Source organism: Nymphalis io, chromosome 29, assembly GCF_905147045.1.
Source record: "Nymphalis io chromosome 29, ilAglIoxx1.1, whole genome shotgun sequence".
In the NCBI taxonomy this organism is placed as follows: Eukaryota; Metazoa; Arthropoda; class Insecta; order Lepidoptera; family Nymphalidae; genus Nymphalis; species Nymphalis io.
Genome location: NC_065916.1, coordinates 4,550,048 through 4,574,261, shown reverse-complemented (window position 1 = coordinate 4,574,261; position 24,214 = coordinate 4,550,048). Strand labels below are relative to the sequence as shown.

General features: G+C 36.4%; 1 pseudogene; it reads right to left on the bottom strand.

Moving 5' to 3' along the window:
• Window positions 1-24,214, bottom strand: part of LOC126779494 (GTP-binding protein 2-like) — a 55,258-nt pseudogene that overhangs the window by 9,212 nt on the left and 21,832 nt on the right.

Genomic DNA, 24,214 nt, shown 5'->3' with positions numbered 1-24,214 from the left:
TTCTATTATGGCTAGAAAAACTGACACTAGCCCAGTTATTCATATACTTAACGAATGTGATTTAAAAAAATTGTAATACGCGCAATTAATTTATCCAACATATTATATATAAGTACGTTTGGTGGCTTCTTTATAAATTTACTAAAATTATGTTGGCTTTTCTATTTGATTGTAATTTTATTAGGCTTTGAGAGAGAGATGAAACTGCTAAATCTGTTTAAGGTTTATTCTATTTGTATAATTTTAGAAAGGAGAATTATTATAATTAATTTAGATGAAATGGTCAGTTTAAATGTATTTAGTATAATTCTTAAGTCTTATATGATTTATAAATTACTTATTTCGCAATGGTATCCAAAATAGCGATTTTGTACCAAAACGTGCGAGGTCTTAGAACAAAAACTTCTGAGTTTTTTTCGAATATATTAAATTGTGAACATGACATAATTTGTCTAACTGAAACGTGGTTATTACCTGGAATTTTTGATTCAGAAATTTTTGATAGTCGCTACTCGGTCTATAGATGTGATCGTAACTACAATGAACGTAACGATAAAATGGGAGGCGGTGTCCTGATTGCGGTGCGTAACGGACTCGTTGTTAAAGACCCTGTCTTTTTGCCGTCAAACGATATTGTTTCCTGTGACGTTTTTTCATTATGCGTAGCTTTAAGGACAAAAGGTAAGCCCGTTAATTGTAGATTTTTTTGTTGTTATTTTCCTCAGTCGGGTTCACAATTTCAAGATCAGTTGAACTTTTATGAACGTATCTCTGAATTAGTGATATTGAATCCGAAAGATATATTTTTAATAGTTGGTGATTTTAATGTTCCCAGTGCTATTTGGTCTCCTTCGTCCACATCCGCTGAGCTCTGTGAGAATATTGGAAACTCAATGGTCAATGCAATGTCTTCCTTCATGTCCTTAAATAACTTTTCCCAATATAACTTAGTCTCAAACATCAATAATCGCCAATTAGACCTTGTCTTCAGTAACTCAAATTGTAGGGTTATGCGCTGTGAAACACCTTTAGTAAAGGAAGATTTACACCATCCCACGTTGGATATTATGTTAATAGATATTAACATTAGTAGCTTTCTTAGCCCTCCTCGTATTGTTAAACTTTTTCATAAAGCTGACTATAAAATAATTAATGAATTATTGGCTAACATTGATTGGTCGGTTATTTCTGATTACTATGATATTGACACATCCGTTGAGAAATTCTATTACATAATCAATGATATAATTACAAAGAATATTCCTTCTAAAGTGGTTGTTGATCTTAGTAAGTATCCAGCGTGGTATTCTCCTGCACTTATTAAAATTATTAAAGAAAAACTAAAATATCACAAAAAATGGAAAATGTATGATAATTACAGTGATTACAGTACTTTTAAATTACTTCGTGATAGACAAAAAAGGGTTGAAAAGACATGCTACGACAACTATCTTGATTTTGCGGAAAATAATATTTTGAGAAACTCTAAGTGTTTTTGGACATTTGTCAAGACCAAACAGAATACAAATGACATACCTGAGCGGCTATATTATAACGATATCTCAACAAGTGACGGTCAGCAAATAAGCAATCTATTTAATGAATATTTCTATACATCCTTTGAACATAGTACACATCTTAACAATTTTTCCTGTAACAGTCAAAATAATAGTGGATATGCTAATACAATTAATTTGTCATCTGTTGATATTTCACTTGCTGATGTTCGTAAGTATTTGAAAACCTTAAATATTAAAAAAGGTAGCGGACCCGACGGTATACCACCTCTTTTTCTAAGTAAATGCTATATGACTATATCTATTCCTTTACATTTATTGTTTTGTATTTCCCTTCATACATGTACTATGCCTTCAATTTGGAAACAGTCTTATGTTGTGCCTATTTTTAAAAATGGAGATAGACATGATATCAAAAATTATCGTCCTATTTCGAAATTAAGTTCAATTTCAAAACTTTTTGAACGTATAATTTATGACAAAATCTTTCCAAGCATACGTCCCATAATTATTGACCAGCAGCATGGATTTATTAACAAGAAATCAACTGAAACTAATTTGTGTGAATTCACTGACTATGTTTTGACTGCAATGGACAAAGGATATCAGGTGGATGTTGTGTACACCGATTACTCCAAAGCGTTTGACAAAATCTCTCATTCTATCTTAATAGCAAAAATGGAGTTCATCGGTGTACATGGTGACCTCCTTAGATGGATCAAGTCATATTTATGGAATAGAAGTCAAGCCGTTACTGTGAAAGGATATTGCTCATCTTTTCTACCCGTTCCATCTGGAGTCCCTCAAGGCTCACATCTTGGACCACTGTTTTTTAATATATATATAAATGATGTTGTTTCGGTATTTGCATCTTCTAAATTTCTATTATATGCTGATGATACAAAAACTTATAAAATTATTAAGAGTGTTGATGATTGTATTAGTCTGCAAAAAGATTTGAACTTACTTAGCGATTATTGTACTACCAATTCGCTGTTTTTGAATATAAAGAAATGTAATTGTATAACATATACCAGAAAAAGAAAAGTGATCATTTACAACTACCGATTTAAGGAAGATGATATAAAACGTGTATCAGTGGTCAAAGATCTTGGAATAACACTCGATTCTAAACTTCTTTTCGATGAACACATAAATTCCATAACTTCTAAAGCGTTTCGTATGCTAGGATTTGTGCTGAGGATTTCCAGAGAGTTTAAGCGTGTTTCAACTTTTGCTCTTTTATATAAATCATTTGTGAGACCTATTCTAGAATACGCTTGCACTGTCTGGAATCCACGGTATAGTAAATATATAGAATTCATCGAAAATATTCAGGAAAAGTTTTTAAAATATTTAAAATTTTCGTCTATAAATAATTTGAATCAAATAGAAAAGATACCGACAACTGAACAGAGACGACTTGAACGTGATATGGTGTTTTTATATAAATTGATCCACAACATATTTGATTCCCCTTATCTCCTTTCTAAAATAAATATCAAGTGTCCTCGCCCTGGTAGACGCAATAAATCTATTTTTGATTTTCCATTGACAAAGACTAAATATGCAGCAAATGCATTTATTAATAGATCATCTAAACAGTACAATAAAACATTTATTGAATGTGATATATTTCATCTCTCCCTTAAAAAATTCAAACTGCAAGTAAAAGAAATATTATACTCTCAAGAGCCTTAATTTACTCATGCATTTTTAATTAATTAATTATAAATTGATTATTTATTATTAAATTATGTTTTCTTGATTTAAAAATTAAATTTATATTAAATTAAATTATATAAATGAATTATATAATTTCATGTACCTATTAAATATAAAAAATTTCTTGTTTTGTAATTACTTATGATTAATTTATAAATGGAAACTGTTTTGGTTTATGAATTGTTTTATATTTTTTATTTTATTGTAATTATTTCACTGTTTGTTTCCTGTACACTAAATAAATAAATAAATAAATAAATCCTTGAAACTAATAATAAAAACATCCTGGGACATTTTTCACACACGGCCATCTGATCCCAAATTAGCTTGTACAAAACTCGTGCTATGGAAACCAGACAACTGATATACTACATATACTACTTTTCTTATGTAAATACATATTTATACAGAAAATTACACCCAGACTCAGGACAAACAGACATGTTCATGCAAACAAATGCAAACACTGTAATCCTAACTGAAACTAATTGACTCTTTTAATCTAATCGTTCGGTAAGACCGACGCACTGTTTATGATCTCCTGGTACATTAACACTGTAATCCTAACTGAAACTAATTGACTCTTTTAATCTAATCGTTCGGTGAGACCGACTCACTGCTTATGATCTCCTTGTACATTAACACTGTAATCCTAACTGGAACTAATTGACTCTTTTAATCTAATCGTTCGGTGAGACCGACTCACTGTTTATGATCTCCTGGTACATTAACACTCTAATCCTAACTGAAACTAATTGACTCTTTTAATCTAATCGTTCGGTGAGACCGACTCACTGTTTATGATCTCCTTGTACATTAACACTGTAATCCTAACTGGAACTAATTGACTCTTTTAATCTAATCGTTCGGTGAGACCGACTCACTGTTTATGATCTCCTGGTACATTAACACTGTAATCCTAACTGAAACTAATTGACTCTTTTAATCTAATCGCTCGGTGAGACCGACTCACTGTTTATGATCTCCTGGTACATTAATACTGTAATCCTAACTGAAACTAATTGACTCTTTTAATCTAATCGTTCGGTGAGACCGACTCACTGTTTATGTTCTCCTGGTACATTAACAACGTAATCCTAATTCTAAATCTTTGAAACTAATAATAAAAACATCCTGGGACATTTTTCACACACGGCCATCTGATCCCAAATTAAGCTTGTACAAAACTCGTGCTATGGAAACAAGACAACTGATATACTACATATACTACTTTTCTTATGTAAATACATTGATTGTCACAGTTAGGAATTGATGTCACAGTTAGGCGGTGACATCGAGAACCAGCTCGCGTGGACTTAAGAAGGAAGGGGGAAGCAGGAATTAGAGAGAATAATTCCTCAGAGCACTCGCCGTGATACAGTCGATTGAAAGCGCTCAGTGCTGCTATCTCGCGACGCAATTGTAAAGGTTCAAGGGTGTTTGTTACCTTTACGTCGCCAATAATGCGTACTGCATGTCACTGCAACCGGTCCAAGGCCTCCAGTAGGTACTTAGCGGAGCCATCCCAAAGGTGCGAGCAATATTCAACGGAAGATCGTACCTGTGTTTTGTATAACAGGCACAGTTGTTTTGGCGTGAAAAAACGCCGCACCTTGTTCAGAACTCCGAGTTTTCGTGAAGCTTTTTTTATCATAGCCTCGATGTAATTATATGCCCTTGGACTAAGGTCGCAGCGAACGTCCATCCCCAGCATGGCGATTTTGCTTTGTATCATCAGCGGTATGCCACAGAGTGAGGGATGAGGGTAAAATGGTGACTTTTTCGCTGTGAGAGCGCATACCTGTGTTTTCTTGGCATTAAATTCAACAAGATTATCAGAACCCCATTTGGCAATGAGCTCTAACGTCCTATCGAGTTCAATGACAAGATTCTCCCGCCTCTCCTCAGTTTCCGCCCGCCCAGCCACTGCGCGTCCGTGGTATCCACCATGCACTGTACTATCATCTGCATAGCAATGTATGTTCCCAAGGGAGAGCATATCATTGATATGCAAAAGAAAGAGTGTGGGAGATAGCACAGATCCCTGGGGGACCCTAGCATTCACTACATAGAATTGTGAAGCGCAACCATCTACTAAAACACGAAGGCTACGCTTGTGTAGGAAGCTGGCAATCCAGGTGCATAGCTGATCAGGCAGACCATATGCCAGTAGCTTGGAGAGAAGACTTCTGTGCCAGACCCAAAAAGGCGGCGTAAGCGCACGGAACTATATAGCTCCGTAAAAAAAAATTGTTTTAAAAATATAAGGACTGTGTTTTGAAATCATAAAACGTAGATATGTGTAAATAACAAAGACAGTGTGTGATCTATATAAAAACATTATTGTTTGAATAAGTTTAATACGCAAAAGGGTGAAACGATAATTATATAATATAATACTTTTACTGAGGGCAGTGACTTATTTTACGAGCAAAATAAGTTAAGAAAGTAGTGTATTAATAAAAATAAATGCTTTATAAAACGATTTTAAGAAACACTTAAAGTTCTAGTAATTTATTTTAAAACAAAGAAATACTTTAAAAAATATACAGTGACCTATTTCAATTTATTTATTTTTCTGTTAAGAAGTTGCTGTTATAGTCGTTACTAAGTAAGAATGATTCCACAGAAAAAAATAATAACAACAAGAAATAATACTTCTCCAGAATCATACAATGTGACAAATCGGCAAAAAAGCAAACAGTCTGAAAAGTGGTCGCCTGCATCAGAACAACTTACTAAACAAGACGTTGAACAAATCATTCGTAATTAGTTTCAGGCCTTTAAAAAAATTTACTATTGGAAGATATCACTAACATGTTAAACAAAATGATTCAAGAAAATCTTAAACCTATAAAAGAGCAAATATCTACTATTGAAAACTCGATGACTTTTTTGAGCGAAGAATACGAATCTACTAAAAAAATAATTGCAAGTTACGACGATAAATTTGCGGAAATGGAAAGAGAGAAAAATGCACTAAAAAATGTAACATCTGATTTGCAAAAACGAATACATACTATGGAGCAGTATAATCGATCAAATAACATTGAAATACAAATGATTCCTGAGCATAAAAATGAAAATTTAATTAGTGCAGTAATGCAACTGAGTAAAGCAATATCATGTGATCTAAAGGAGTCTGATATACATCACTGTACTAGAGTTGCAAAATTGAACAACAGCGACAAAAGACCCAGATCTGTGATTGTAAAGCTATCCACACCACGAATGAGAGACACGATGCTAGCATGTGTCATCAATTACAATAAATCGCATCCTGACGATAAACTGAACACAAGTCACATAGGTATTGCAGCAGATAAGCAGCCAATATATGTTATGGAACACTTGTCACCGGCTATTAAGTCTTTACATGCAGCAGCTCGAATAAAATCTAAAGAAAAAAAATACAGATTTGTGTGGGTTAGACAGGGCAAGGTATTTATGAGAAAGACAGAACATTCAGAATGTATTTATGTAAAAAATCATACTGTTTTGAATAATATCCAGTAAATTGCTTTGCTCTCTAAACTCATAGATCATTTTAGTGTTTCATGTTATAAAATTCAACGGTCTTAATATATACTACCAGAACGTCCGAGGTCTCCGTACTAAAACACATGACTTCATCTGCAATTTATCGTGTACAAATTATGATGTTATTATATTAACAGAAACGTGGCTTAAGAATTGTATAGTGCGGTCGCGTGCGGTCGGTCACGGGTCAGTGACCTCCATCGGTATGGATACGTTAAAGTGTAATAATTGTAACATTGTGATAAACGAGGTGCTTAGTTTCATTCAAAACAAATTAGATGTTATGAACAATGTAAGCTTGGCCCTTATATGCCGCCAATCCTTTGATGAACAGGAAATTCTTAAAGCCAAGTGTTTATTGTTTCAATCGATTCCGCAACGGCTAGTTAAAAGGAAAGGTGAAGACCGAAGACAGAAAAATATTGATGATATAATTGGGGTGTTAAGGAGTATAGATCCCGAAAATATCCCCATATTTGTGGCAAAAGACTTGCAAAAGTTACCGCCTGTTACGTTTGATCATATAGATGTAACGCGACTACTAAAGGATATTGTTAAGCTTCAAAGTCAAGTCCAGGCCATAGAAAATCAAAAGGAAGAATATATCACAAAAAGTGTATTTGAAAAATATTTTAGTGAAAAAGAAAAGAAACAAGCATCAGAAGTTGTATCAAGGGACAATGGTCAGTATGTAAATACAAAGAGAGGTGGTTTCTGCATGCGGGATAGTCCCGATTACGCTAGCGAATCGATGGGGTCAACGAACGAACTAGAGAATATTGCAACAAAGAGAATGACTGTGCAAAAACAGGTTCCGGATCATCCATCGCCGACGCACGCATGCACTCCGGCAATAGTAAATGATACAGCTATCTCTGTCACCCCGCTGATGCAACACGTGGAGGCTCACCGCGGCAATAATTCGCATCGACGGAACGACGTGCGTGAGGCACCGTTATCGGTGCCGATAGCGGCAGATGGTTTAGTGACGTCACACGATGTAATAATGTGCGAGCAAGACGGAGTGGCGGACACTCACAGTGGCGGTGAAGGCGAATGGATTCGAGTTACAAAGCGTAAATCGTTGCGTTTTAAAGGGATGCGAGGTACTGCCGTCTCGAGTTCAACTACAAAATTAAAAGCGGCAGACATTCAAATTCCGTTATATATTTACAATATTTCAAAAGAAAACACGGAGCAAGATATAGCGGATTATATATATGAAAAGACACAGATAAAAATATTGCCAGAGAAAGTACATACGAAAGGTTCAAGAAATTATCTATCTTTCAAATTTTATATACCACGAAGTAAATTGGCCGTATTTACTAACGCTAATTTATGGCCGGAAGATATTTATTTCAGAAAGTATATATATTTTAGACATGGAAAAAAGGCTTCAGTAAATTTAAACAAACAAAATGGATAAGAATAACTTAAAAAGTCATACAATAAAGGTGGTGAGCTTTAATTGTAAATTTCTTAAGCGTTCAATAGACAGTGTGAGAAGACTTTGCTTGAGTGCCGACGTAGTGGCACTACAGGAGACTTGGTTACTACCTCATGACCTTACCTACCTCGGCACTGTTCACGACGAGTTTGAATCTACTGGTACGTCGGCTGTGGACACCAGTGCCAGCATTCTGCTAGGCAGACCCTATGGTGGCGTCGCGCTCTTATGGCGAAAGGGTGTTTTTTCTTCTGTGTCAGTGGTTAAATGTAATAACGTGAGGCTGTGCGCGATCAAATGTAAACTTCGTGAGTATAATATACTATATTTTTCTGTTTACATGCCTACAGACTGTGCAGATAATTTAATATAATACACAGAGTGCCTGAGTGAAATTAATGCAATTGTTGAGGATTGTGGAATTAGTATAGTTTTTGTATAGGAGACTTTAATGCGCATCCTAAAGAGTTATTTTTTAATGAAATGATGCAATTTTGTACTGATCAGTCTTATGTATGTGCTGACTATGAAATGCTTGCTAATAAGAACAATGTTTACACATATGTTAGTGACAGTCATGGGTCCTCGCGGTGGTTAGATCACTGCATTGTAACGGAACTAGCTAGAAGGCATATACAAAGTATCAATGTTATAAATAATGTGTCATGGCCTGATCACTATCCTCTGGAAGTCCATTGTAGTTTTAACTATAATGCACAAGCCAATCATAAAAAACTAGAATCGACCCCGCTCTCTACTAACAAAATAATATGGGGTCATAGGGATAGTGACCAGATTAAACTATATACTGAATTATGTAACAATAGGTTAAGTTTAGTTAATTTTCCAATAGAAATGATCGATTGTTGCAATAACGTATGTAATAAGTCCGAGCATAAAGTAATTATAGATAAACTGTATAGTGATATTATAGGTATATTGCAGGAGGCTGCAATATTATCCAGCCACAAAACTGTAAAGCGTAGTAAGAAAGAATATGTTATGGGATGGAATAAGCACGTTAGGATGGCTCATTTGAAAACTCGTAATTGCTTTCAGTCGTGGATATTAGCTGGAAGGCCGACATGTGGAGGACATACGACGAGATGCGAGAATCACGTAAGGTTTTTAAGAGCAAATTAAAGTGGTGCCAAGACAATGCCGAAACAATAAAAATGGATATCCTCGCCTCGTCGTATGAGGCTAAACATTTCAGTAAATTTTGGGAACAAACTAACAGGCTGAATGCAAAGGCGAGCCTTCCGGCTGAGGTAGGAGGTACCAGTGGCTCTAAAAATATTGCTAATATGTTTAAAGCCCAGTTTAGCGTGGACCCATGTGAAATTTGTGACTGTGGGGATGAGAGCGATGCTGGGGGTGTTAGTGTCGCTGGTGAGGGTCCGGTCTGTTTCACAAGAAATGACATAATGAAAGCGTTAAACAGCATGAAACGTGGGAAATCGCCGGGTCACGACGGCCTCAGCATCGATCATTTAAAGTATGCCGGTATTCACCTTTCCAGAGTTCTCAGGTTACTCTATAATCTTTGTTGTAGCCATGTTTATCTACCAGATGCAATGATGATGACTGTTGTGGTGCCCATAGTTAAAAACAGAACAGGGGATATGGCAGACGGGTCAAATTACAGGCCGATATCACTGGCGACAATCACAGCAAAGGTCCTGGACAGTCTTCTTGATGCACAGTTAAATAATTCAGTCAAAATTCACGACGCGCAGTTTGGCTTTAAGCCTGAATTATCAACTGAGACCGCAATACTGTGCCTCAAGCAGACTGTGAGGTACTACACTGACAGGAAATCGCCGGTATACGCTTGTTTTTTGGACCTGTCTAAAGCTTTTGATCGAGTGTCATATAAAATTCTTTGGCAAAAGCTCAAAACCGAAACTAGCTTAAGATCCAATCAAATCTCATTGCCTAAGTACTGGTATGAAAACCAAACGAACGTGGTGAGATGGGGACAGTCACTAAGCGATTCATACAAATTGAAGTGCGGAGTAAGACAGGGTGGCCTCACATCGCCCAGGCTTTTCAATTTGTATGTGAACCAACTGATTCGGAGGCTGAGTGGAGCCGGAGTTGGATGTTCCATCGATGGCGTGGCTATGAACAATTTCAGCTACGCGGACGACATGGTTCTGCTGAGCCCTTCAGTCAGTGGTCTCAAAAAATTGCTAAAGATCTGTGAGGACTATGCCAGGGTGAATGGACTCAGTTACAATGTGAAGAAAAGTGAATTTATAATTTTCAGGGGTAGGAACAAGCCGATAAATTGTAATCCTGACATAAGACTATATGGCACACCCCTGAAATAGGTAACTGATTTCAGATACCTTGGTCACATAGTTAATGAAAACCTCAATGATAACAGTGACATTGAACGTGAGCGTAGGGCTCTGTCGGTCCGAGGTAATATGTTGGCTCGCAGATTTGCACGGTGTACGACACCTGTAAAGCTGGCCCTGTTTCGAGCATATTGCCAATCATTTTACACGTGCAGTCTGTGGACGAACTATACGCTGAGGGCCTATAGTGCCCTACGCGTCCAATACAACAATGTGTTGAGGGCGGTGTTGAGGAAACCTCGACACTGTAGTGCGTCGGCAATGTTCGCTGATGCTCGCGTGGACGATTTTTTCTCTATAATACGCAAGCGTGTCGCCTCCATTATGAGCAGAACTTCGAAAAGTACCAACACCCTCCTCAGCACATTGGCTTGTAAATTGGACAGTCACTTCTGGGAACACTGGAATGGTGTACATGTGAAGCGGGTCTAATTCTAGGATTAAGTACTAACATAGTTTAAGCATTCGTTACTAATCTATTTAATTTTAATTTTAATTATTTATTTTAATTTATTTGTTATTATTTTTTTAATTTTATTTGAATTTAATGTTAATTTTAATTTAATATGGATTGTTTAATCTGAAATAAAGTATTATTATTATTATTATTATTAGTAATAATAAAATAGAGAACCATGAAGTATTCGACAACCGTTATACAGTATACAGAAGAGATCGTGATAGTTCACTTTTACATTGTAAAAAAGATGGTGGTGGAGTTTTAGTGGCGGTCTCAAATAAACTGAAATCAATGCGACTCAGTTTTTGTGAAAGTCAGTGTGAAGATCTTTGGATAAATATTGAACGAGAAAATTGTCACGATGAGTGTAACTCAATTGCATTATGTGCAGTTTATTTGCCTCCTCCCGTTAGCCGTAATATGCTATCTAATTTTATCAATAATTTTAATAGTAGAATTGCAGAGAATAGACAAAATGTTATGCTCGTGGGTGATTTTAATTTAAGTAATATCAATTGGTTCGCTACTGATGATAATGTTATTTCTAATAGTTCCTTAGGAAATTTGCTAGTTGATTTTGCATCTCTCAATAATTTAGTTTTTTTTTTTTTTTTATATGCCCCGGGATGGCAAATGACTCTACTCCACCTGATGGTAAGTGGTAGTAGAGTCCAAACGCGACGACGGCCAGTACAGTCGGGAAGAATGTTCTGTACTAGCCGTCCCCGCCTTGCCGGCCCGCAAGATGCCTCTTCACGCCTCGTTTGAAGGAACCCGGGTTGTAAGAGGAGGGGAACACGTGAGCTGGTAAGGAATTCCATTTTTTGGTAGTGCGACAAAGAAAGGAGTTGCTTAGTTCAACATAATAACATTTGTAATAACAATAATAAAATATAAGACTTAATATTCAGTAATCATAATAACATAAAAATTAGTAAGTCTATTTTGCCAATAGTGCCTCCAGATCACCACCATCCTCCCTTAGATATATTAGTTTCTTATTCATCAAGAACTTCTTTAAAAAGTAATGTTATTGGTGAAAAGAAGAACTATTTTAAAGCTGACTATGTAAGTATAATTTCAGAATTAGATAATATCAATTGGTTAAGCGAATTTTGTAATTGTAAGTCAATAAACTTAATGATCGATAAATTTTATAAAATTTGGAACAAATTGATCGAAAAATATGTACCAAAGAAGAAACAAAAAGGTAAACAATATCCTCCATGGTTCACTAAGGAAATGATAAATTTATATAACGAGAAACAAGTTTTTTTAAATAAATACAAAATATATAAAAACCCACTTGATGAAATTTCATTACGTCTTTTGAGCAAACGTTGTGCAGATTTATCGAAAATTTGCTACAATAATTACATTAAGATTGTTGAAGAAAATATTAGTAGAAATCCTAAATATTTTTGGTCATACCTTAAGGGCAAACAAGATAATAGTACCGCACTCCCAGGCATAATGACTTACAAACAAAAAGTAATGAAATCGGGATCAGAAATTTGTAACGAATTTGCCTCGTATTTCGCTTCTGTTTACACACAATCTCAAAGTTCATATACATTACCATCTTATAATAATCAATGTAAACATGACTTTGGAGCGTTCACTAATTTTGTAATATCGCGAAGACAGATTTATCAATACTCAAAAAGACTTGATACAACTAAAGGGACAGGTTATGATAATATCCCTCCTATATTTATTTCTAAATGTGCATGGGTACTAAGTTTCCCTTTATATTTATTATACAACGAATCACTTCGCTCAGGTGTTTTTCCCGATAAGTGGAAAATAGCTAGGATCGTACCGGTATATAAGTCCAAGGGTAGTGAGTGCATTGAGAATTATAGACCGATTTCCATACTTTCCACTTTTGCCAAAGTATTTGAAGCAATAGTTTACCCATATCTAGAATGTCATGTTAAGCAAATGATTAATAATAACCAGCACGGCTTTATAAAGGGTCGATCTACAACATCAAATCTTGTTTCGTACAGTGAATTCATTGTGCCAGCTATTGATTACCACAAGCAATTTGACGCAATTTATACCGATTTAACCAAGGCTTTCGACAAAGTTTCGCACGATATTTTACTCTTAAAACTAAGCAAGTACGGATTCAATGGTAATATGCTTGAGTGGTTCAAATCATATTTGTACAATAGACAACAATTTGTTGTCTTAAAAGGTTTTAGCTCGAGTCTATATAAAGCCTGCTCCGGGGTTCCTCAAGGGTCACACTTAGGACCTTGGCTCTTTAATATCTTCATTAATGATATTTGTGATACGGTACATTATAGTAGAGTATTTTTATTTGCGGACGATTTAAAATTAACAAAAGTAATAAACAACTTAGCTGACTCAGAGCTCTTACAGGCGGATATTAATGCTATATATAATTGGTGTAAAAATAATAAAATGGAATTAAACGTCAGTAAGTGCAAGCATATAAAATTTACGCGAAAGCTCAATATAATCAAAACAATATATAGCATTGATAACATCAAGTTGGAGGAAGTTTTTGAAATAAGTGATTTGGGTGTCATTTTTGATGACAAGCTTACTTTTGTCCCGCACTTCAATAAAATAATTACGAAAAGTTCCAAAACGTTAGGATTTTTAATTAGAAATGGTAAACACTTCACGAATAACACGAAAAAAATAATCTATAACGCTTACGTGCGTAGTGTACTGGAGTACGGTAGTGTTGTGTGGAATCCTTGTTACAATGTACATCGTCCGCGTATAGAGAGAATACAGAAGCGATTTGTATATCATCTATCCAGAAACAAAAAAACCTCATACAATAAATCTAATAAAAATTACAGCAATCTCTTGAAAGACTTTAATATGGATAGTCTCTCTGTACGCAGACAATTATTAGATCTCTCTTTCCTATTTAAGATAATTCGTAACGAGATCGACTGTACTTACTTATTTGAAAAGATATACTATCGTATTCCAAGGCGCAATGTTCGTAGTTTTCTGGGCACTTTTGATGTCAGAATATCAAAAACGAAATTAGGATGTAATGCACCAATGCCTAGATCATCACGGTTGTACAATGGTTTTTGTCAAGATCTAGATATTTTTAATGACTCTGCCATGATTTATCGTAAACGGGCGCTAGAATTGTTGAGAGATGCAAATAAATAATAAATAAATAATAAATAATGTTATCTTAATTTTATTTTGTATTAATTAGTATATTTTTAGTAATTTTTTTGTAACGTAAACTTTGCATGAATTTAATGAATTATTTAATTTTAATTTGTACCTATATCAATTTCAAACTATTTGTGTTATTAATTTTAATTTTATTAAGTGCATGTTTATTTTTTTATGATCTTTAATTTGTACCAATTTGGACTTTTTTTTTTTTTTTTTAATCTTTCTACTCATGTTGCTATAATTATGTGTTAATGTATTTTTAAAACAAATATTGTAATTGTTGTGGCTACTTTAAAAAGCTTCACATGTTAGCTATTTTCACTAAATTGTTTTACATTTGTCATTAAAACATGTAGTAGCTACTAGTGGTCCTTAAAATAAATAAATATTGCTAGCATATAAAAAAAACAGCCAAGATGGTTCAGGCACCACTGAATTTTCATGTACTTAATTTGTGATTATAATTCATCTCGTACTTTACGATGAAGGAAAACATCGTGAGGAAACCTGCATGTGCAAACATATACAAGTCTATAGTCGATTCCAATAGCAAGTAGAGTATATAAGCAACTTTGACCTTGAAATTTGGTCGAAATCTTAATATTCTGTGGTATTGACTATGGATTCGCGAAAAATTTACCGTTTTGGTTATCTGTGAAGTTGTTATCGGAAGTTTGTAAGTAAAACTAAAGTGTATATAAGTAGTTAAGTGTAACAGTGTCGTGTTATATATAGAGATATATTGATCGAGAAGTGTTTGTGGTGTACAATACAGCAGAGCTGGTAGCGAATCGCGTGGAATCGCATATCTAAGGTTTGCTAATCTTTTAAAAACGAGTAGAGTTTTCTGCTCACCTCAAAGTATATACAGCGTCTAGGGTCGTTTGGGTCTTCGAGGAACACCAGGTCGTCACACACGCACTTGCCCTGCGTGTCGCTCGTCACGTGCGCGTCGCTGTACTTGCTCCCGTCGTCCGACACGTACACGTTCGTGCACTTCGTGTCCGATGTCTTCGTGAGGCTGTTCTTCATGTTGGCGATGTCCTGGAGGATATTTTTGTTCTGTCTCCTCGCGTTCTTTCGATTCTTCTCCGAAGCTTGCGACGAGTGGACTAGTTCTGATAGTCCCGCGTCGTAGCCCCCCGGCCGCGCTAGCAGCACCATGCCCTGCCGCAGTCCCGGCGGGAAGCGACCCAGGCCCAGCGACGCCGACTGTCCCGCGCGCACGCTGCCGCAAGTGACGCGGTTGCGGTATATCGTGCGCACGGATATCTCCGCGAACTCGCCGGACTCCAGAGGTCCTGGGGGAGGGGGTGTAAAATATACGTCGCTCTATTCATCTCACAACTAACAGAACGCAACGCACCTATGATAAGTTCGTCGCCCTCGTAGAGTCGCCCTCGCGCGAGCAGTCCCCCCACAACGGGCCCCGTCGAGTCCCCTACGTGGAAAATTTCGTCTATTTGAAACTCGCACGCCTCCTGTAAAGTGACATAAATTATAACATTTATAATTTAATAAAAAGGATACTAGTCAACTGCGCAACATATGGTTCACTCACGTCCTCGGGGCGCTGCAGGACGCGGCGCGGCGCCAGCGCCAGCAGGCACGCGTGCAGCGCGTTGAGGCCGGCGCCGCGCACGCAGCTCACCGGGAACACGGCCACCCTGCCGGCCGACACTACTGTGATTTGCGTTCAACTATATATATATACATATATCTGATCCGAAATTAAGCAGAGCTTGTACTATGGCAACCAGATAACTGATATACTATTGTATAGACAATTACACACAGACTCAGTATCTAGCAAGGCAAGTATCTAGCAAGGGTGGTTGGCGTAGCTATAGACAATATTATTACCATTACCAATAGTATGGAACTCGTTTTAAAGTCATATATAAGAGTTCACCCAGAAACACTTCGGGTTAAATAAAGGCTTGTGAAGCTACTCACTCCTGATCCTTTTTGATTTCCTCGTCTACATTGTCTATGGTGTCCAGTATCGACTTTTGCGGCGCAACGCAGTTCCTTGCCATATTCTCGTCAGTTATTAACAGCGGTTTCTGTAATAATACCAATATATACCATTACTTTAAATTTAAATAAATCTATATATTATACAGCATCCCTGATTTATCATCTCGTGCTCCTTGAAGAACATCGCGAGGAAACCTGCATGTTTCGAATTACAATATAAACTAATATTATAAATGGGAAAGTAAATATATCTATTTATCTGTTAAACTTTCCCCCCCCCCCCGGCTTCTCTTTATGTTATATGTGTGTGGACGGGCAATTGGGCCACCTGATGGTAAGTGGTCACCATCACCCAAAAGCATTGATGTAAGAAATAATAACCTAGTTTATAAGCTAGTCTTTATAGATGCTATTTAAAATAAAATTACTGACCTTATTAGCGGGTTCCAACAATTGAGCCAGCCTCGCTACAACAGCATTGATGTTGCTAACCAGTTCACACTTGTTGATGACTGCGAAGAATGGCATGTCCAAAGCCAGCAGAAGACCGATGTGTTCTTCTGTGATGCAAGTTATACCGGCTGTTGCCGAAATCTAGAAATAAAAAAAAACTTTATAGTACAAGTTGATAATATGACTACAGTGCCATCTATAATATTATCTTGTAGCTGATTTAAAAAACTTACAGCCACTGGGTCGCTGTTACCCTGGCCCCTCGGGCAAAAAATTAAAGACACGACAGGTTAGGGGGCAACCCTGCGGCCCGTACCCAGACTGGCCAAGGCCAGTTAGGAGGAACCAACTCTCTCTCTTAAAAAACTTTCATTAATAAGACGTATTGCTCGATAAGGGTTTATAAATATGATAAAAAATTGTGTTTAAACTCTTACATAGTTTAATTGTAGCAAAAGAGTTTAGTTTTTTGCCGATTATTTTTAGTAGGATCTACAGTTTGAGCCGGTGTTAGGTTTATATATTATTACCTGAATAAATTATTTTGATTTTGAGCTGTTTGTAAAAATGTATTATTAAGATAAGATATTTATTCAATAAAATGAAAATTAACTTTTGGTTTGATATGTCAGGACTCCAAAAAAATCCTTACCTAATAATAATTTGAAAACACGTTATCAGGGCTATAGAAAAAGACTTAGGATACCTAAAATCTGAGCCCCCCCCACACTTATGGGAACTAGTAATAAATAAACATACTTACAACGAGCATGGCGTAGTGCGGGGACTAACCCATGAGCCCGTGGAGCGTGGTGCGTTGGTACTTGCTGTGGCCCGCCAGGTCCAGGAAAGACACCAGCTTGGCGCTCCTCTCTCCGATGCGCTCCGCTGTCATCAGCTCGGAACAACCGTAGTTGACGACATTACCCTGATTATATGAATGTAATACATTATATGACTTTCATTTTAGGTATAAGTAATACCGGGTAGTGTTGCATGTCGATAGTCCATTATCGATAAAATCGATAGTTTTGGACTATCGATAATCAATGATTTTTCGATAGTATTGACGTATTGATTTTTTGACGAGCCGGTTGGCGTGGTTGGTAGTTACTTGCCTTTCATGCCAAAGGTCGTGGGTTCGATTCCCACCCAGGACAGACATTTGTGTGCATGAACATGTCTGTTTGTCCTGAGTCTGGGTGTAATTATCTATATAAGTATGTATTTACAAAAGAAAAGTAGTTTATGTAGTATATCAGTTGTCTGGTTTCCATAACACAAGCTCTGCTTAATTTGGGATCAGATGACCGTGTGTGAATAATGTCCAATATTATTATTATTATTTCTATTTAACTTTTAAAGTTTCTCTTCTTTCGAAGAGTTTAAACCGAAAACGCGGGCTGCAGCCAAGCGTTAAGGAGTGTTGCTTATATTAAAAACGTTGATGATAAAGTGGATGATGATATAAATTTTCGGGTGATACGGCAGGTGTTAAGGATTATGGCTTTTTGAAGTATATGGAGGATATACGCTGGCATTTGTAAGGTGTTCAGACTTTGTGTCAAGGATTTTAGCACGATACCTGTGGATGATAGGACTATTGGGACTATGTGTACTGTTTGTGCTTTCCATTGCGTTTTAATTTCTATGGCGAGATCTTGATATTTACTTAACTTTTCAGATATTGTGGTTTGTATGTTATGTGAATTAGGAACGGCTATATCGATAAGATAAACGATTCTATTGATTTTATCATGAACGGTAATATTTGGTCTATTATAACAGATAGTTTTGTCAGTTATTATTGTTCTATCCCAGTAGATTTTGTGGTTTCTAGTGTCTAATACACTTTCCGGTTTATATTTGTAATATGGATTCATTTCTGTTATAAGTTTATATTTGTATGCTAAATGTTGGTGTATGATTGCAGCAACTTGATCATGTCGATGCTTATAATCGGTCTGTGCGAGAGATTTGCAAGCCCCCGTTATGTGCTGAATAGTTTCAGAGGCTGCGTTACATTGTCTACATAAGTCAGTAGGTTGATTATTATCCTTCATTATGTACTTCCTATAGTTACGAGTTTCTATTATTTGGTCTTGAATGGCGAGCATAAAACCTTCGGTCTCAGGGAACAGTTCACCTCGATTGAGCCATTCGTTCGACTTCTCTTTGTCGACGTGGGGTTGGTTCAAATAGGCTCGGTGCCTCCCATGCAGTATTTTTTCAGCCCATGCCAACATTTGTTGTTGTTTACTTATGATATGTTCGTTTACTTGAGTGTTTTGTCATGTAGGTTTAATGGTGTAAGATTTTTGTCTATTTCTGTTGCGTGTCTATGTAGAGGTGAGTGTTCGGATTTATCATGGAAGTATGGTCTGAGTGAGAGTATCTGCTTATTGTGTAAATTGTGTATGTCTATTATTCCCCTTCCTCCTTCTTTGCGTGGTAGTGTGAGCCTTTGAATACAAGATTTTGAATGATGTTTCCTATATTTAGTGAAGTGAGTGCTTATAGTTCGCTGCAATTTTTTTATGTCACTTTTTGAATTTGTATTATTCCGAAAGAGTACGTAAGTAAGGGTATGGCATATGTGTTAATAGCTTTTATTGTGTTTTAAGAGTTAAGGTGTGTCTTTAATACGAGATTTAATCGGTGCGAGAATTTTGTAAGCAGTTCTTGTTTTGTCGTAGTTTGTATTATTTGCCTAGATTGTTTAAAACCAAGGTATTTATATGTGCTTAGTTCATCCATTGGTTCAATTTGTTCACCAGTTTCGAGTGTGTAGCTATTATTAAGGATTTTTCCTTTCGAGATTGACAGAATTTTGCACTTGTCGACACCGAATTTCATATGAATATCTTTGGAGAACTGTTCCGTAATGCTTGCTAACTCAAGCAGCGTGTTTTTGTCAGTGGAGTAAAGTTTTATATCGTCCATGTACATGAGGTGTGATAAGTTATATTGGGTGTTATTACCGTAAAGTGTGAATCCTGTATTGGTTTTATTTAACAAGAGTGAAAGAGGATTTAAGGCCAAGCAAAACCAGAGGGGGCTCAGAGCGTCTCCTTGAAAAATTCCTCGTTGGATACGGATTGGTTCAGTAGTTAGAGATTTCATAGATGATTGTTTTATTTTTAATACAGTTTGCCAGTTTTGCATCGAATTTTTAAGAAACGATATGAGGTTAGGGTTTATTTTATACAATTTTAAGACATACAATAACCAGCTATGCGGGACTGAATCAAAGGCTTTTTGATAATCAATAAACATAGTATGGATATCTGTTTTTGATTTTACCGCACTATTTAAAATGATTGCATCAAAAGTAAGCTGCTCCTTACAACCTTGGCTATTTTTTCTACACCCCTTTTGCTGTTCGGCTAATATATTATGTTTAGTTAAATGTTTGTATATTTCTTCACTTATGCAAGCTGATAAAATTTTATATATGGTTTGTAAGCAAGTTATTGGTCGGTATTTATCTGGATTTGTGGTATCATGTTTATCTTTAGATACTAAGTATGTGATTCCATGTGTTATATATTTCGGTAGTAAATGTGGTGATTGAATGAATGTATTTAAGTACTTATGTATGTATGAGTGTGTGCTACTAAATTTCTTTTACCAATAGTTGTGAATATTGTGTCTGAGCCTGGGGATTTCCAATTGTGCATTCGTTTGATGACATCTATAAATGTTTCTATTGGTATGAAGTTGAACTCCATCTCTGGAATATGTGTAGTTATATCGTTAACCCAGTCTGCATGTTCATTATGTTCTATGGGGTTTTCCCATGTCTTGTCGAATGCCCAGAATTGTCGAAATATTTCAGGGGGAGGTATTTCTAGATTTTGCTCATTATCTTTGCAGTTAGATAATAAATTTCTATAGAAGATTTTTTCATTGTTAGCAAATGTTTTGTTTTCTATTTTACGGGCAGTACACGTCAAATATCTCTTAAGTCTACTAGCTGCTGCATTGAGTTTCTGTTTTAAGGTATCTAAGAAGTGTTCTATATGCGTGTTTGTATTTTCATATTGTGCGTGTGATTGATATTGTGTCTTTATGAGATCTACTGCAGCTACTACTTTTGGGTTTCTATTTCCTCTAATAAATTGTGTTAACCTGCCTATATTGGCTCGCAACTTCCTTATTTTATTTTCTAATCTTCTTTGCCAACTAGGTTTTCTGTATGATTTGTTTTGGTGGTTGTTTTGGGTTAAGAATGTCATTCTTGCCCTATTACATTTAGCTGCTGTCCATGCTGCACAGTAAATTATTTTCTGTAGAGTGATAAAATCAGTATCAATGTTTACAAATTTTGTCAGTATCATCGTATCTATGTATTTCATTATTAATGAAAACTTTTTAGAAGTCCTTTGTTTAGGAATGTATGGTCTGCTAGTTGGTTCAATATCACAAAAATGTTCTAGAGCACGAACAAATGTGTTCTCTATTTCAGTGTTTTCTTCTAAAGTCATATCATGATCGTGGGTGATACTTTCTATGTTTTGTTCATCGATAGGGGTTGATGTAACGGAATCAGTGCATGTAACTGTAGTGTTTTGCATTTTCCTAGCTTGTGAGTTTGTTTCTGAATTAGATTTGAATGCATCGTTGTGTAATATTACTTTGTTATGTTGTTTGTAAATGTTCATTATATGTGTCTTCCGTTAGTGTGTGTGTATAATGTAATTCATCTGCTACTTGTTGTTTAATCAGTGTTAATCTATCTTGTTTAATATATTTATTATTGCCCTTCGTTGATCCGCTAATCTTTGCTCTGTAATGTGTGTAAACTCTGGGTATAAGTTTATAAACTCTTCATACAAACGTTTTCTATAAGCGGTCTTATTAGTCTCTAATTGTGTTATTTTGAAATAAATCCTAATAATTGCTTCATTGCATTCATTTGTCCATTTCATACGTTTTCCTGTTAGTGTGTGTTTTATTGGCCCGACCTGGGAATTGAACCCAGGACCTCCGGGGTCTGCGGTCTTATATCAAGCCACTAGACCAACGAGGCAGGCAAACGAGTTATCAATAGTATTGTGAACAGAGAGCTATAGTAACTATCGATAATATCGACAATATTGACACAAGACGATACTTTCGGAAGTACTGTCGATAATAGTTTTCGAGGTCAAACTATCGATAGTTCTGCAACACTGATACCTGGGATTAGGTAAATGAAACTACAATTTATTAGATTACAAAAACAATCACTTCTACACTATATACACTCCGTAGCGAATATCTTGACAGCGCGATTCAGGAATGTGACATTTCGATTGAGCGCCATCTATCGTTAACTGGGTGTAACATACGCCATCATACAACTGGATAATAGAATAACGGAAGCTTTTACAAAGATTAATATAATTGAAAAATGAGTATGAAAACTAGATAATGTTTAGACAAGTAGCCGAGATGGCCCAGTGGTAAGAACGCGTGAATCTTAACCGATGATCGTGAGTTCAAACCCGGGCAAGCACCACTGAATTTTCATGTGCTTAATTTGTGATTATAATTCATCTCTGCTTGACGGTGAAGGAAAACACCGTGAGGAAACCTGCATGTGTCTAATTTCACTGAAATTCTGCCACATGTGTATTCCACCAACCCGCCTTTAGCCCAGCAGTGGGACATTCACAGGCTGTTACGAATACGAACGGTTTAGACAACTGCACGGGACTAATAATGGTACTTGTGTGTGCGTGGAAGCACAGATAGTCTCTATTCCCACACACTCTTAATCCTATTGAGAACCGAGATTGTAGTGAATAGAATGTGTAAATCGTTACCAATGATAGCGTGTTAAAACCCAGATTAGCACCACTAAATTGGAACAGCGTATTGGAATAAGCTCCTCATCAAAGGGAGAAGAGGGAGGGATTAGCCCAGCAGTGGGACATAGACATTTACATAATCCCAGGGTGAAAATTAGTTCAGGCGCAAACAATGTCTACACGCTTCCAAATCTCACTTCTAGTGTACAACTTACTTTTACTTTTTTTTTCTATTTATTTATTATAAAAAAAATAACACCTCTGCTGGGCTAAGGCCTCCCCTCCACTTGTGATTTGGAGCTCTAACTTGCAGCTTCAATGCGGGTTGATGGATATACATAGCAATACTTCATCCCATAAAAGCAGATCTCCTGACAATGTGCCCATTAATTAAGCACATCAAAGTGCAGTGGTGTTTGCCCGGGCTTTCCAAGTGGGTGGGGGATTATTCTTAATTTAAATAAACGTCAAAATAATCATTAGCGCACCTGAGCATCGAAGCCGAGTATCTCGTGGCTGAGCGAGGACGTCCTACCACTTTTCACTTCGTGCAAATGCCTGAACATGTTCAGGCGAGCGCTCCCTCTACCGTTATCGAGTTCACCTGTAGAAAAGAAAAACTATTGTATTGCGCACTACAAACAGCTCACATACCATCAACCAATGACGTCATTACAATTTCAAGATCAAATTTTATACTGCCATTGTAATTACAACTCAGTTTCTTGACCATAAAATATTTATCTGAGGATAAAATAAATGATATTACAATATAATATTAACAAAGTCGATTTTTGTCCCGACTGAGTAGGTATCATTTAATTTGTTTAAAAATGTAACAGCATTTTTACCCACAGCTGGGATAAGGCGTCATCTCCTTATTACGAGTACACACGTATAGGATCTCTTCATGATAATCGAATCAAAAACTTCTGGATACGAAGCCTTATAAATATTTTTTTTTATAGAATAGGAAGGCGGACGAGCATATGGGCCACCTGATGGTAAGTGGTCACCAACGCCCATAGACATTGGCATTGCAAGAAATGTTAACCATCGCTTACATCGCCAATGCGCCACCAACCTTGGGAACTAAGATGTTATGTCCCTTGTGCCTGTAATTAAATACTCAATATTTAATTTAGTTACTAGAACTCACGACTTCAACAAGATAATAACGAACGTACCTTGAGTGAGAACGCCTATGAGCGTCGACTTGCCCGCCTCGTTCGCCCCCATCACCGCGACCCGCAGCTCGACGCTCTGCTGCGTGTCCGCCAGCTGCGAACCGAGTACGTACTGTAGCGTAGACAGGTTTAGACAGAGATAGAATTATCAACTCTTTTGACCCTTATCTTGTAACCAGTGTTGGTGTTTGTTGAAACTTGACAGTTGGTGCGTTCATTGTGTTTTATGTTCAATTTTCGCTTATATTTATGTTAGAAAACGATTCTAATCCAGTGTAAAGGCCGAGAAACAATCCTTACATCATATCGATGGTTATACAGTGGTGCAGTGTCGTATTATTTCATGTTAAAGCGACAGATAATATAGTTTCTCAGTGATGTTTATTTATGCCATAGCATGAGGGAACCTTATATCGCATTAAAATCCTAAAGATAATATGATTTTCCAGTTTTTATTATTCATAACCTATAATTATTTATCATGTGAGTGCTGCCAGCATCGGCTAAAAAAAGTCCCGATATTCGATAAAAAATATCGACTCGTCGACAATGAAA